Source organism: Halichoerus grypus, chromosome 10 (assembly GCF_964656455.1).
Source record: "Halichoerus grypus chromosome 10, mHalGry1.hap1.1, whole genome shotgun sequence".
Taxonomy (NCBI): domain Eukaryota; kingdom Metazoa; phylum Chordata; class Mammalia; order Carnivora; family Phocidae; genus Halichoerus; species Halichoerus grypus.
The window spans coordinates 87,198,843-87,214,065 of NC_135721.1; the positions used below are offsets into that span (position 1 = coordinate 87,198,843).

The 15,223-nt window shown below is 37.2% G+C and overlaps 1 protein-coding gene across 2 annotated transcripts in view; it reads left to right on the plus strand.

Moving 5' to 3' along the window:
* RFX8 (regulatory factor X8) overlaps positions 1 to 15,223 on the plus strand; it is a 249,380-nt gene that overhangs the window by 82,644 nt on the left and 151,513 nt on the right. The gene's annotated exons all lie outside the window — the stretch shown is intronic.

A 15,223-nucleotide genomic window follows, 5' to 3' on the forward strand; every position in this document is an offset into this window, starting at 1 on the left:
TGTCTGTCTCTCTCACACATACACATACTTCTATTATACCCTATATTTTTTGGAAAACAAATCTTGGGCTATAGCATGGAAATGAGTATTTGTCAGGTGATCTGAACTTTCTGAGATTGAAGAAAGCATGGATCCTGGAGACTTCCTAATGGACTTTTTAATGGGGATTTCCAGACTATAAAATTGAATGGCTAGGGCTGCTTTCCTCCTGAGATCTGTAGCCTCTTCTATCATGGTGAGAATGGACATGGTAAGAAAAGAAGAGGGATGTGGCTCTTTCAGGTAAAATCATCAATGAAGCAAAAATATGAGCATCTGTGGGGGTCATGCGTTGCAGATTGCCAGTGACGGCAGATGTAGGGCGGGGGTGATCAGGGAACTCAGCTGGTTGACATTGAAATTCATTGTCATTTGCACCAAGACCATGCCTCCCGTGGGCTGCTCTCAGTCAGTAACTGAGCTGGGCACAATATCAAGGCAGGTCTGTTCCTGGGAGCTATGGGGCTCCTCTGACTTTGTCCAACCTTCCTCATACTGCATGGCAATCCAGCAGACTTTTCCTCCTGCCTTTCCTCCTGCTCTCCTTCACTCAGAGTCAGACTGGCATCATGGTCTAATGGCTCTCCCAACCCTTTTCAGCTTCTTTCCTATTCTCTCTCACACAGGCATTTCCCCTAATATATGCTTGCACATTTAATCACATCTGTTTCTCCAGTGACCTGGATTAACACAGCATCTACTGGGTGCAAACTATTCTTCTGGGACACATTTGATAAACCTCTGTCAGTAGGAATGGAAGAACAGCTGGCCTCCATTTCCTTGTTCCTTGCTTGCAGAGCTAAGCTGTGGGTGCTTGGGGTGGGGTGAGTGGGTGTACTTTTTCTGATACTAAGCATGAACTCAATGAATATTTGTTGGCATTACCTCGATGAGGTAAGACCGTCTTTAAGCACTGGTTTATTTGGCTGGTGAATGCAACTTAACTGCATGTTTTTCAAGAATAACCACCACATAACAAAAATGGGGCTAGGCACAATAGGGATTCACAACATGAAATATACATTTTGACCTCTACTCTGGAAGAATATTTAATTTAATTAGAAAGGCAAGATTTATGATCATAAAATCATACTTAACAATATAAGTATATAATTCAATGTGTAATATATAATTTATAGGACTTCATAATTTAAAGTATATAATGGATATAGAGATGAGAAAGTTTTTATGTTTATGGAGTCATACCCCAAATTCTCCTCTGGGAAGGAATATTCTATCCAGATTCTGTTTGCAAAGACTCCTGTCTGCTCAGACATTTTTATTTCTCTTAGTGAACGTAGCCTTTATCTATTATATAGACTGTATCTAGTATATCTAGCTGGCATGCTCTGAAGGAAGTGAGCTTTTACCTTTGTGTAACTTCCAAGGAGCTGATTTACACAGTAAAATATTGCAGTAGTCTTTTCCCACCTCTCTGCCAAGGGAAGCAAAACCCCATCCTCATCCTGGAGGCAGGCTCCAGGAAGGTGCTATTAATGTAAAATAGAGCTAGGAAGGTGTCTGGTCAAATTTCCTTATTTTGTAAGTGAAGAAATGGAAACATAATGAAGGTAAGTGACTTGTAAGGAATTTTTGGTTAGAAGCTGCAACCAATCTCAGTTACTTCAAACAAACAGACAAATAAATAGAATTTATTATAAGGATTCGGGGGTATTCCATGGACTCACTAGCCTGGAAATAAGGCTGTAGAAAGCCATGGAGAACTCAGGAATTCTCTCTTTGCTTCACTTCTTGGTATCTGCTTGATGTTCTTTGCCCTGGGTCTCTGCTGCTCAGAGAATGCCTACATTCACATTCTAATTCCAGTCATATAAAGAAACCAGCCGGCTCTCTTCAACCCCTAATCCAGGTTTCTGGAAGAAAGACTCTAATTGGTCCACTGTGGGTCAGTTGTCCAATTTAGCTGAATTAGCTGTTGTGTTGGGCAGCGGCCTCACATAATAGAAACTTGGCTGTGTGTGGGGATGAGAGATGGGAACAAATAGTACACTGTGTGAGTTGTGCTGGCACCCCAAAGACATCTGCTGTAAAGGTTGTATACTGAGTGCATGGCAGAGATAGGGCAGGGCTAACTTTTCTCACTCTTGAACTTCTATGACTAACCAGAACTTTGGGCCCAGGGCAGTGTAAAATATACATCCATAATGCACACATGCACGAAGACACATAAAGATCCACACACGTATACATTGTGCATATGCACATGTGTGCACAAGGCACACATGTATACATGCATACATATATACATACATATGGGGTGTTTGTCAGGTGGTCTTGAGGGCAGGAGGTTATATAATGTAATCCTCCATGTCACAGTTTACAGACTGTTTTCTCTTTGATTTTTAAAAACATTTTATTTTAATTCCAGTGCAGTTAATCTTTGATTTTTTTTTAATCTTGAAAAATAATTTGCAGTTTCCTCACTTTCAAAATAAGAAACTAGGATCATAAATTTATATTTCATGATTCATCTAGCTGATTCCATGATGTTCTAACAGGTCTTCTATATTTCTAAAAGTCTCACAAAAATTTGCCCCAGGTTATTGAAGCACTTTGTCCCTCCTTCGGTTTTCTAGGTTTAGAACGAGTAAATAAGATGAAATCATCTGAAAATTTAACTTACCCACTTTCCTCTGTCTTGTGGCACTCCTGTTATGTTGTAGGCGGGGTAAAGAAGGAGGTGGAGAAACAGCAGCAATAGCAGCATTGAACATTCTTTGAGGGACTAGTATGCTTGGCCCATTGAATCTGTTATTCCATTAAATCCTTAGAAGAGCCCAGCTAAATATCCACATTTCCTATTGAACACACCGGGGTTCAGAGAGTGGAAGTGTTTTGCTGAAGGTCATCACCGAACAGCAGACACGGCTTTTGAACTCCAGACTGCCTAGTTCTGCTGCCTTTGCTGTTCTCAGACACAATGAATTCCACAGACAATCCAAAAGTGTTTCTTATATTCAGAAGTGCTCAATCGCCTTGAGTACATGTAAGAACTCACATGGAGTACTTGAAGCCATCTCTCCTCCCAATCCCTTTCCCTGAACCTTATGGCTCAGGGGACCCTGGTGAGTGATAGGAGGAGAAGGACTGGGATTACCATTTCAGTTATCCATGGCTGTGTAACAAGCCATCCCTAAGCTTTGTGGCTAAAAATAACCATTTATCATTTCTCACAATTCTGTGGTTTAATCAAGCAGTACTGCTTCACATGGCATCTGCTAGGCTCTGGGATGGCTGGAAGGTCCAAAATGACCTCATTGTCATGTGGGTGCTAGTTGGCTGCTGAAAGCTCAGTGGGTTCATTAGTTCTCCATATGGGCTTCTCCATAAGGCTACTTGGACTTCCTCACAGCATGGACGCTAGATTTCAAGAAGGAGGTGCAGGCTGCAAATAGCTTAAGGCCTTGCCTTAGAAGGTACCCAGCATAACTTTCACCACATTTTCTTGGTCAAAATGGGTCAGGGGGCCACCCACGTTCAGGATAAGAGGAAATAGAGCCCAACTCTTGATGAAGGGACAATAAAGTCTCATTACAAAAGGTAGGTCTTAAAGAACTGGAAAAGAAGAACAAATTAAACCCTATGCCAATAGAAGGAACAAAATAATAAAGATTACTGTGGAGATAAATGAAACAGAGACTAGAAAAACAACCGAGATAATCAACAAAACCAAAAGTAAGTTCTTTGAAAAGATCAACAAAATTAGCAAACCTTTAGCTAAACTAAGAAAAAAAGAAAGAAGACATGACTAAAATCAGAAGTGAAAGTGAGGACATTACTACTGACCCTACAGAATTAAGGTCTAAAAAGATGAAAAGAGAATACTATGTACAATTTTATGCCAATAAATTAGAAAAATACCTAGAAACCCACAAATTGCCAAAGCTGACTCAAGAAGGAATAACTGTAACCAGACTTACAAGTAGGGAAATTGAATCAATAATAAAAAACCTCCCAACAAAGAAAACCACAGAACCACTACCTTAACTAGTGAATTCTACCAAATACTTTTTAGTGATTTTTAAAATATTTAATTTGAGTGTAGTTAACCTACAGTGTTATACTGGTTTCAGGTGTACAATATAGTGATTCAGCAATGCTGTAGTACTCAGTGCTAATCAAGATAAGTGTATTTTTAATCTCCTTCACCTATTTCACCCATGCCTCCACCCACCTCCCCTCGGATAACTATGTTTGTTCTTCATATTTAGGAGTCTGTTTTTTCATTTGTCTCTTTTTTCTTTGTTCATTTGTTTTGTTTCTTCAATTCCACATATGAGTGAAATCATACGATATTTGTCTTCCTCTAATTGACATATTTCGCTTAACATTATACTCTCTAGTCTCATCCATGTTGTTGCAAATGGCAAGATTTTCGTTCTTTTTTATGGCTGAATAATATTCTATTATATAATATTCTACTATATATAAAATATTCTATTATATATATAATATTCTGTTATATTTGTAGTATATCTTGATATCAGGGACTGTGCTGGTTCTAGTTTTGTTTTTCTTTTTCAAGATTGCTTTGGCCATTTGTGGTCTTTTGTGGTTCCATACAAATTTTAGGATTACTTGTTCTAGTTCTGTGGAAAGTGCTGGAGGTATTTTGATAGGGATTGCTTTAAATCTGTAGGTTGCTTTGCGTAGTGTGAACATTTCAACAGTATTTATTCTTCTAGTCCATGAGCACAGAATATCTTTTCATTTATTTGTGTTGCATTCAATTTCTTTTTTTTAATTTTTTTTATTATTATGTTATGTTAATCACCATACATTACATCATTAGTTTTTTTGATGTAGTGTTCCATGATTCATTCTTTGCATATAACACCCAGTGCTCCATGCAGAATGTGCCCTCTTTAATACCCATCACCAGGCTAACCCATCCCCCCACATCCCTCCCCTCTAGAACCCTCAGATTGTTTCTCAGAGTCCATAGTCTCTCATGGTTTGTTTCCCCCTCCGATTTTCCCCCCTTCATTCTTCCCCTCCTGCTATCTTCTTCTTCTTTTTTTTTTTTTTTAAACATATAATGTATTATTTGTTTCAGAGGTACAGGTCTGTGATTCAACTGTCTTACACAATTCACAGTGCTCACCATAGCACATACCCTCCCCAGTGTCTATCACCCAGCCACCCCATCCCTCCCACCCCCCACCACTCCAGCAACCCTCAGTTTGTTTCCTGAGATTAAGAATTCCTCATATCAGTGAGGTCATATGATACATGTCTTTCTCTGATTGACTTATTTTGCTCAGCATAATACCTTCCAGTTCCATCCATGTCGTTGCAAATGGCAAGATCTCATTCCTTTTGATGGCTGCATAATATTCCATTGTATATATATACACCACATCTTCTTTATCCATTCATCTGTTGATGGACATCTTGGCTCTTTCCACAGTTTGACTGTTGTGGACATTGCTGCTATAAACATTGGGGTGCCCCTTCGGATCCCTACATTTGTATCGTTGCAGTAAATACCCAGTAGTGCAATTGCTGGATCATATGGTAACTCTATTTTCAACTTTTTGAGGAACCTCCATACTGTTTTCCAGAGTGGCTGCACCAGCTTGCATTCCCACCAACAGTGTGGGAGGGTTCCCCTTTCTCTGCATCCTTGCCAACATCTGTTGTTTCCTGACTTGTTAATTTTAGCCATTCTGACTGGTGTGAGGTGGTATCTCATTGAGGTTTTGATTTGGATTTCCCTGATGCCAAGCGAATGTTGAGCACTTTTTCATGTGTCTGTTGGCCATTTGGATGTCTTCTTTGGAAAAATGTCTGTTCATGTCTTCTGCCCATTTCTTGATTGGATCATTTGTTCTTTGGGTGTTGAGTTTAATAAGTTCTTTATAGATTTTGGCCTTTAATCTATACTAACCCTTTATCTGATATGTCATTTGCAAATATCTTCTCCCATTCTGTTGGTTGTCTTTTGGTTTTGTTGACTGTTTCTTTTGCTGTGCAAAAGCTTTTTATGATGTTTTATAGATCTCAGAGGTCTTTCACCTCCTTGGTTAAGTTTATTTTATTATTTTTAGTATTTTAGTATTTTTGGTGCAATTGTAAATGGGATTGTTTTCTTAACTTGTCTTTCTGCACCTTCATTATTAGTATATAGAAATGCAACAAATTTCTGTATGTTGCTTTTGTATCCTGCAACTTTACTGAATTCATTTATCAGTTCTAGTAGCTTTTTGGTGGGCTCTTTAGAATTTTCTCCATGTAGTATCATGTCATCTGCAAATAGTGAAAATTTTATTTCTTCCTTGCCTATTAGATACCTTTTATTTCTTTTGTTGTCTGATTGCTGTGGCTAGGCCTTCCAGTACTATGTTGAATGAAAGTGGTGAGAGTGGACATCCTTATCTTGTTCCTGGCCTTAGGGAAAAAGCTGTCGGTTTTTCCCATTGAGTATGATGTTTGCTGTGGGTTTTTCATATATGGCCTTTATTACGGTGAGGTGTGTTCCCTCTAGACCTACTTTGTTGAGGGCTTTTTATCATGAATGGATGTTGTACTTTGTCAAATGCCTTTTCTATATCTATTGAAATGATCATATGGTTCTTATCCTTTCTCTTATTGATGTGATGTATGGCTTTGATTGATCTGCAAATATTGGACCACCCTTGCATCCTGGGAATAAATCCCACTTGATCATGGTGAATGATGTTTTTTGATGTATTGTTGGATACAGTTTGCTAGTATTTTGTTGAGGATTTTTGCATCTCTGTTCTCAGAAATAATGGCCTGTAGTTCTCTTTTTTTGTGGTGTCCTTATCGGGTTTTGGTACAAGGGTAATACTGGCCTCATAGAATGAATTTGGAAGTTTTCCTTCCTCTTCTATTTTTTGGAATAGTTTGAGAAGAATAGGTATTAACTCTTCTTTAAATGTTTGGTAGAATTCCCCTGTGAAGCCATCTGGTCCTGGACTTTTGTTTGTTGGGAGTTTTTTGGTTACTGATTCAATTTGATTGCTGGTAATTGGTCTGTTTGAATTTTCTACTTCTTCTTGTTTCAGTTCTGATAGGTTATATGTTTCTAGAAATTTATCCATTTCTTCTAGGTTGCCCAATTTGTTGTCATATAGTTTTTCCATAATATTCTCTTACAATTGTTTGTATTTCTGTGGTGTTGGTTGTTATTTCTCCTCTTTTATCTGTGGTTTTGTTTGAGTTTCTTTCTTTCTTTCTTTCTTTCTTTTTCTTTCTTTCTTTCTTTCTTTTTCTTTCTTTCTTTCTTTCTCTCTCTCTCTCTCTTTCTTTCTTTCTTTCTTTCTTTCTTTCTTTCTTCTTACGAGTCTGGGTAGAGATTTGTCAATTTTGTTGATTTTTTTAAAGAACCAGTTCTTGGTTTCATTGATTTATTCTTTTTTTTTTTTTTTTTTTCAAATTTATTCATTTCTGCTCTAGTCTTTATTACTTCCTTCTTCTGGTTTTGGGTTTTGTTTTTCTTTTTTCTAGCTCCTTTAGGTATAAAGTTAGATTGTTTATTTGAGATTTTTCTTGCTTCTTAAGGTAGGCATATATTGCTATAAAACTTAGAACTGCATTTGCTGCATACCAAAGGTTTTTGACTGTTTTGTTGTCATTTTCATCTGTTTCCATCTAATTTTTTATTTCTTCTTTGATTTCTTGGTTGGCTCATTCATTGCTTGGTAGCATGTTAACTTCCATGTATTTGTGCTTTTCCAGATTTTTTTCTTGTGGTTGATTTCTAGTTTCATAGTATTGTGGTCAGAAAAGATACATGGTATTACTTTGATCTTTCTGAATTTGTTGAGACTTGTTTTGTGGCCTAATATGTCATCTACTCTGGAGAAGTTCCATCTGCGCTTAAAAGGAATGTGTATTCTGCTGTTTTAGGATGGAACATTCTGAACATACCTGTTAAATCCACCTGGTCCAGTGTGTCATTCAAAGCCACTATCTCCTTGTTGATATTCTGTTTAGATGATCTGTGGGGTGTTAAAGTCCCCTACTATTATTGTTTTACTATCAATTCATTCCTTTATGTTTGTTATTAACTTTTATTACGTATTTGGGTGCGCCTATGTTGGGTGCATAAATATTTACAATTTTTATATCTTCTTGTTGGATTGTTCCCTTTATGATTATGTAGTGCCCTTCTTTGTCTCTTGTTAGTCTTTGTTTTAAAGTCTATTTTGTCCAATATAAGTATTGCTACCCCAGTTTTCTTTTGACATCCATTTGCTTTGTTTCTCCATCCTTTTGCTTTCAATATGCAGGTATCTTTAGGTCTAAAATGAGTCTCCTGTAGGCAGCATATTAGATGAGTCTTGTTTTTTTATCCACTCTGTCACCCTATGTCTTTTGATTGGAGCATTTAGTACATTTACATTCAAAGTAATTATTGATTAAAAAAAACAACAAAGTAATTATTGATAGTTATGTATATTGCCATTTTGTTACTTGTTTTGTGGTTGTTTCTCTAGTTTTTGTCTAATCCTTTCTTCTCTAGCTCTCTTTCCTGGTTTGTTGGTTTTCTTTAGTGATACACTTGAATTCCTTTCTCTTTATTCTTTGCATTACTGGGTTTTGATCTTTGGTTGCCATTAGGTTTGTATACAACATCTTATGTAAATAGTAGTTTATATTAAGTTGATGGTTGTTTTAGTTTGAACCCTTTCTTTACCCCCCTCCCCTGTTGTTTTTTTTTTTTTAAAGATTTTATTTATTTATTTGAGAGAGAGAATGAGATAGAGATAGAGAGAGAGCATGAGACGGGGGAGGGTCAGAGGAAGAAGCAGACTCCCTGCCGAGCAGGGAGCCCGATGCGGGACTCGATCCTGGGACTCCAGGATCATGACCTGAGCCGAAGGCAGTCGCTTAACCAACTGAGCCACCCAGGTGCCCCCCCCGCTCCCCTGTTTTAAGTATATTCACCATCTTAAATCTTACCATGCAGCACTGTTCTGGGTGAGAAAGGTTCAAGGTATAAAACAAAGATGAAACCTCCTCTAATAACCGATCAATTTCCCACAAACCTGGAATCCCCTGCCTGTACATACCTGTGTGAACTGTGAAGTAGGCCTGTGTGAACTGAGGCATACAGCAGAGCGAGATGGCAAGAGTAATAACAGTCTCCGTGTTGCAACTTTACTTTTTCAGCCACCCTGTCCCCAGCCCCTCACAATGGCTAAAGCACTATTTTCTCTCTTGAGAATCCCTTTAGAGCAAAGTAGAGAAAGTAGTCTAAGAAATACTCATTATCAAGAAAAATTTAATTTCATATGTACATATAATCTACTCTTTCCACTTTTTATCTGTTTTCATCCCTAGGATGCGACATTATCTGCAAGGAAATGTGTGGTCAAATAGCCAGAGAAGAAGAGGTCAGTGCTACTAATTATTTTAAATGTAACTAAAATGTTTTCTGGGAGTACCAGAGTTTTCATGATTCGTTCAAAATTGTTATGTAATTTCTTTTAGATTTGGTAAAAACTTTTTATTATGAAATAACTCAGATTACATGGATCTTCAACTTTATTTTATAAAATTATAACCTTTTTAACCTCCTAATAGTAAAAAAGAAATAATATACTAGCTCTTAGCATTGTTTACCTTTCATTAAATGCATAAGAAACATTTGATCATGATGGATCTGAATTAGAGATTTACATCCAATAAATTCTGCCTTTTATGTTTCATTATGTGTTGGAATTGATAATATATTTATGTTGTCTTGATCAATTATGTCCTAAAATAATAATTCTAATGCAAACTAAATCTGTAAGAAAAATTAATCCATGGAGTATTATGATTACATTGAAATGTAAAATTTCAGTTTCCATACATTTGTTTTGTATGTGGGATAACCAAAAAGATACTTCCAATCATAACAATATAGTCTGAGGATAAAAAGCTGTGGAGAAACTGACTTGGAAAAACAGGTTCAAGAAGAAAAAACTACCTTCGTTTTTTTAATGTATATTGGTGAATATCAAATTGCTATAGTTTTATAATTCCATTTGATGCTTTTAAAAGATGGGTACATTTTATTTTTGATGTTCAGTATTTGCATCAATGCAACTATTTAAACTTATGTGAAATTTTAAAATGTCAACTAAAAATATGTAATGAACAGTTTTAAAATTCTTTTAGGGAGTATGTGACAAAAGTTTTTGTAAACTACTATTCTTCAAAGGTAGTCCTGTTATCAGTGCCTCACAGAAAAAGGTATCTGGATTAAATAAATTTGGAGAATATTTCAAATCCCCATTTTGAAAACTTAACAACACATATTGAACATTCTGAGAAATCTTATGGTAAAAAAAAACATGTTAAATTTGACTTAATCCAGTGTCTCCAAAACTTATTGATCCCAGATCTCTGTTTTCTCAAATATCCTTTTTAATGTCTATGGGATAGTTTTGGGGGAAAGCTGCTCTGTCATATCCCCCTAGCTACTTAAACTAAATAAGTGTCCTGATTAAAAATTTGTGAGTGAAATAGTAAGTGAGAAAAGTAGAATAAAATAATATTGACACACATGACAACCATGCAAAACTGTTTATTGGTTGAAATAATTTTGGGACCAATATAAACAGGTTAGTATTTACTTGTTCTTTTCTTTTGTAAAGTTGCTTAAGACAAAGACAAGAAGAAAAGGGAGAGTGAGGAAGGGTGTGTCTAGGCAGGCAGGAAGGAATTATAGCTGATGACTGATTAATTCAGGAAAAGGAGGAGAACGTCCTCAGTACAAAATAGGGCTTGGGACCCCAAGGGTCATCCAGGTCCTAGAAGATGTACTGGGCCCACAGCAAACATCAATATCTGGGGAACTGTCTCAGCCAAAGAAGTTATTTTACCTGTAGAGCTCAGCTCTTGAGAATAATTACTCGCTGCAATCTGGTAGACACAGCAAGCTTTGTTTCATGGGCAAAAGGGCCAGTCTCAAATTCGGATATGAACAGTTTATGCCATTTGGATAAGCCATCTCCAGATCATACCATTTCTCTAATAAACCATCTTGGGAAGAACAGTAGCAGGTGATTGAGGTTTATGATCTCCAGGGGAGCTAAGTTTCTTCTTCCCAGAGAATTCATCTCTTGCAGGTGCTCACATTTCTGTGGCAGATTCAGGTTGTCACATCTCAAAACATCTGTGAAACAAAGCTGCCCAGCTTTAAAAGGAAGAAGGGATCTTAGATGAGCAATACCATATCAAATCCAGTATAAGGCTCTTTGTCACCTACAGTGAACACATCCTGTAGAGAGCCACCAGTCTCTAGTCCTCCAAATAGACTAGCCTCCTGGATGAGAATAGTTACTACTGTGATTCAGCTAGGCCTACATCATGACAGGAGGGAAGAGAACAAGCTCAGAATACCATCTTCAGTCTAAGGAAATATTTGGGCAGCTGAGCTCCCTAAATAAAGTTGTTACTCCTTAAAAGTAATCTACCCATGATTATCTGAGAGTTTATCTAATTGCAGATTATCTATATTAATCGTATGTATGTGTGTATTCTGAAAAGAGCCACAACAATTTTCTACTATCCTACATGTTCTTATATTTTTACTGAGATGAAATTCAGTAGCATACAATTAACTACTTTAAAGTATACGGTTCAGTGGTATTTACAATATTCACAAGGTTGTACAACCATGAGGTCTAGCTATTTTCAAAAATTTTTCATTATGCCTTAAAAATATGTCTTATCCATTAAGTAATCACTCTTCACCTCCTCCCAACCCCCAACCGATGCCTGGTAATTTCTATTCTTCCAATCCCTATGGATTTGCCTATTCTGAATTGGCGGGGGGGGGGGGGGGGGTCTTTATTCCTAAGGACTATTGGTCTGTAGGTTTTCTTATAGTATCTTTGTCTGACTTTGGCATCAGAATAATTCTGGCCTCATAGAGTGTGTTAAAATGTGTTCCCTTTTCTTCTATTTTTTGGGGAAGAGTTTGAGTAGAATTGGTGTTAATTTCTTTTTAAATGTTTGGTAAAATTTAGGGGACTTTCAGGGAAAATGGAAGAATAGGAGGACCATAAGCTCACCTCATCCCACAGATACAACTAGATAACTCACACATTAGTGTAAATAACCCAGAAGACGACCCAAAGACTAGCAGAACAGACTCTTTGCAGTAAATGTAGAGAAGAGGCCACATCAAAGAGGGTAGGAAGGGCAGAGAGCTAAATAGGGACTATCCGCAGGAGGGAGGGACACCTCAGACATGCAGAGGGAGAGGACTAGACCCTCATACCAAGTACCCCAGGCGTGAGAAATCCACATGAAAACCAGAGGGCCTGAATTTCACAAGTTCTTACAATCAGTGGGGCTTAACACCTGGAACTTTAAGAATCAGCAAGCTCAGCTCTGGGAGAGCAAGGAGGTGATAGGAAACTGAGTCCCTGCCCTTAAAGAGACACCACAACAAACAGCCCTGTGGAAATACAGCATAGAAGCAGCAGTTTGAAAAACACCTGGGATATGCGAGAAGTGGATTTGTTTATTAATCTCAGATCCTTGGGAGACTTTTTAAGGAACAGAGGAGCTGGCAGGTGCCAATTCCTTTCCCAGCCCACCAACTTAGATACACGGACACCTGCTGGGATCAGCCCAGTGCCAATACTCGCTAAGTAACTTGCTAACACCATGCTTCCCACCCCCACATCCTCCTGCAGACCTGCCTCCTCCAATATGCCCTTGGCTAGAGTCCTATAACTTCCCAAAACTGAAACAGGAAGAAGTAGAAAATTCAAACAGACCAATTACCAGCAATCAAATTGAATCAGTAACCAAAAAACTCCCAACAAACAAAAGTCCAGGACCAGATGGCTTCACAGGGGAATTCTACCAAACATTTAAAGAAGAGTTAATACCTATTCTTCTCAAACTATTCCAAAAAATAGAAGAGGAAGGAAAACTTCCAAATTCATTCTATGAGGCCAGTATTACCCTTGTACCAAAACCCGATAAGGACACCACAAAAAAAGAGAACTACAGGCCATTATTTCTGAGAACAGAGATGCAAAAATCCTCAACAAAATACTAGCAAACTGTATCCAACAATACATCAAAAAACATCATTCACCATGATCAAGTGGGATTTATTCCCAGGATGCAAGGGTGGTCCAATATTTGCAGATCAATCAAAGCCATACATCACATCAATAAGAGAAAGGATAAGAACCATATGATCATTTCAATAGATATAGAAAAGGCATTTGACAAAGTACAACATCCATTCATGATAAAAAGCCCTCAACAAAGTAGGTCTAGAGGGAACACACCTCACCGTAATAAAGGCCATATATGAAAAACCCACAGCAAACATCATACTCAATGGGAAAAACCGACAGCTTTTTCCCTAAGGCCAGGAACAAGATAAGGATGTCCACTCTCACCACTTTCATTCAACATAGTACTGGAAGGCCTAGCCACAGCAATCAGACAACAAAAGAAATAAAAGGTATCTAATAGGCAAGGAAGAAATAAAATTTTCACTATTTGCAGATGACATGATACTACATGGAGAAAATTCTAAAGAGCCCACCAAAAAGCTACTAGAACTGATAAATGAATTCAGTAAAGTTGCAGGATACAAAAGCAACATACAGAAATTTGTTGCATTTCTATATACTAATAATGAAGGTGCAGAAAGACAAGTTAAGAAAACAATCCCATTTACAATTGCACCAAAAATACTAAAATACTAAAAATAATAAAATAAACTTAACCAAGGAGGTGAAAGACCTCTGAGATCTATAAAACATCAATGAAAGAAATTGAATGCAACACAAATAAATGGAAAGATATTCTGTGCTCATGGGCTGGAAGAATAAATACTGTTGAAATGTTCATACTACCCAAAGCAACCTACAGATTTAATGCAATACCTATCAAAATACCACCAGCACTTTTCACAGAACTGGAACAAGTAATCCTAAAATTTGTATGGAACCACAAAAGACCCCAAATAACCAAAGCAATCTTGAAAAAGAAAAACAAAACTAGAACCAGCACAGTCCCTGATATCAAGATATATTACAAAGCTGTAATAATCAAAACAGTATGGTGCTGGCACAAAACTAGACACAAAGATCAATGGACTAGAATAGAGAGTCCAAGAATAAGTCCATGATTATGTGGTCAGTTAATCTTTGACAAAGGACACAAGAATATGCAATGGGCAAGACAGTCTCCTCCTGGTGTTGGAAAAACCAGACAGCTACATGCAAAAGAATTAAATTGGACCATTTTCTTATACCATATACACAAAAATAAACTCAAAATGGATTAAGGACGTAAATGTGAGGCCTGAAACCATTAAAATCCTAGAAGAGAGCACAGGCAGCGATGGACATTGGCCATAACAACATTTTTCTAGATAGGTCTCCTGAGGCAAAGGAAACAAAAGCAAAAACAAACTATTGGGATGACATCAAAATAGAAAGCTTCTGCGCAGTGAAGGAAACAATCAACAAAACTAAAAGGCAACCTACTGAATGGGAGAAGATGTTTACAAATGACCTATCTGATAAAGGGTTAGTATCCAAAATATATGAAGAACTTAATACAACTCAACACCCCCCCCCAAGTAATCCAATTACAAAATGGACAGAAGACATGAACAGACATTTCTCTAAAGAAGACATCCAGATGGCCAACAGACAGACACATGAAAAGACACTCAACATCACTCATCAGGGAAATGCAAATCAAAACTACAATGAAATAGCATCTCACACCTGTCAGAATGGCTAAAATAAAAAACACAAGAAACAAGTGTTGGGGAGGATGTGGAGAAAAAGGAACCCTTGTGCACTGTTGGTAGGAATGCAAGCTGGTGCAGCCGCTATGGAAAACAGTATGGAGATTCCTCAAAAATTTTAAGATAGAACTATCCTATGATCCAGTAATTGCACTACTACTGTATTTTTACCCCCAAGATACAAAAACATTAATTCAAAAGGATACTTGTACACCTATGTTTATAACAGAATTATTTACAATAGTCAAATTATGAAAGCAGCCCAGTGTCCATTGATGGATGAATAGATAAAGAAGATATGTTTATATATAAATATGTGTGTGTGTGTGTGTGTATGCATCTATATATATAAGTGTGTATATATATATATAATAGGATATTATATATAATAGAATGTTATTCAGCGAT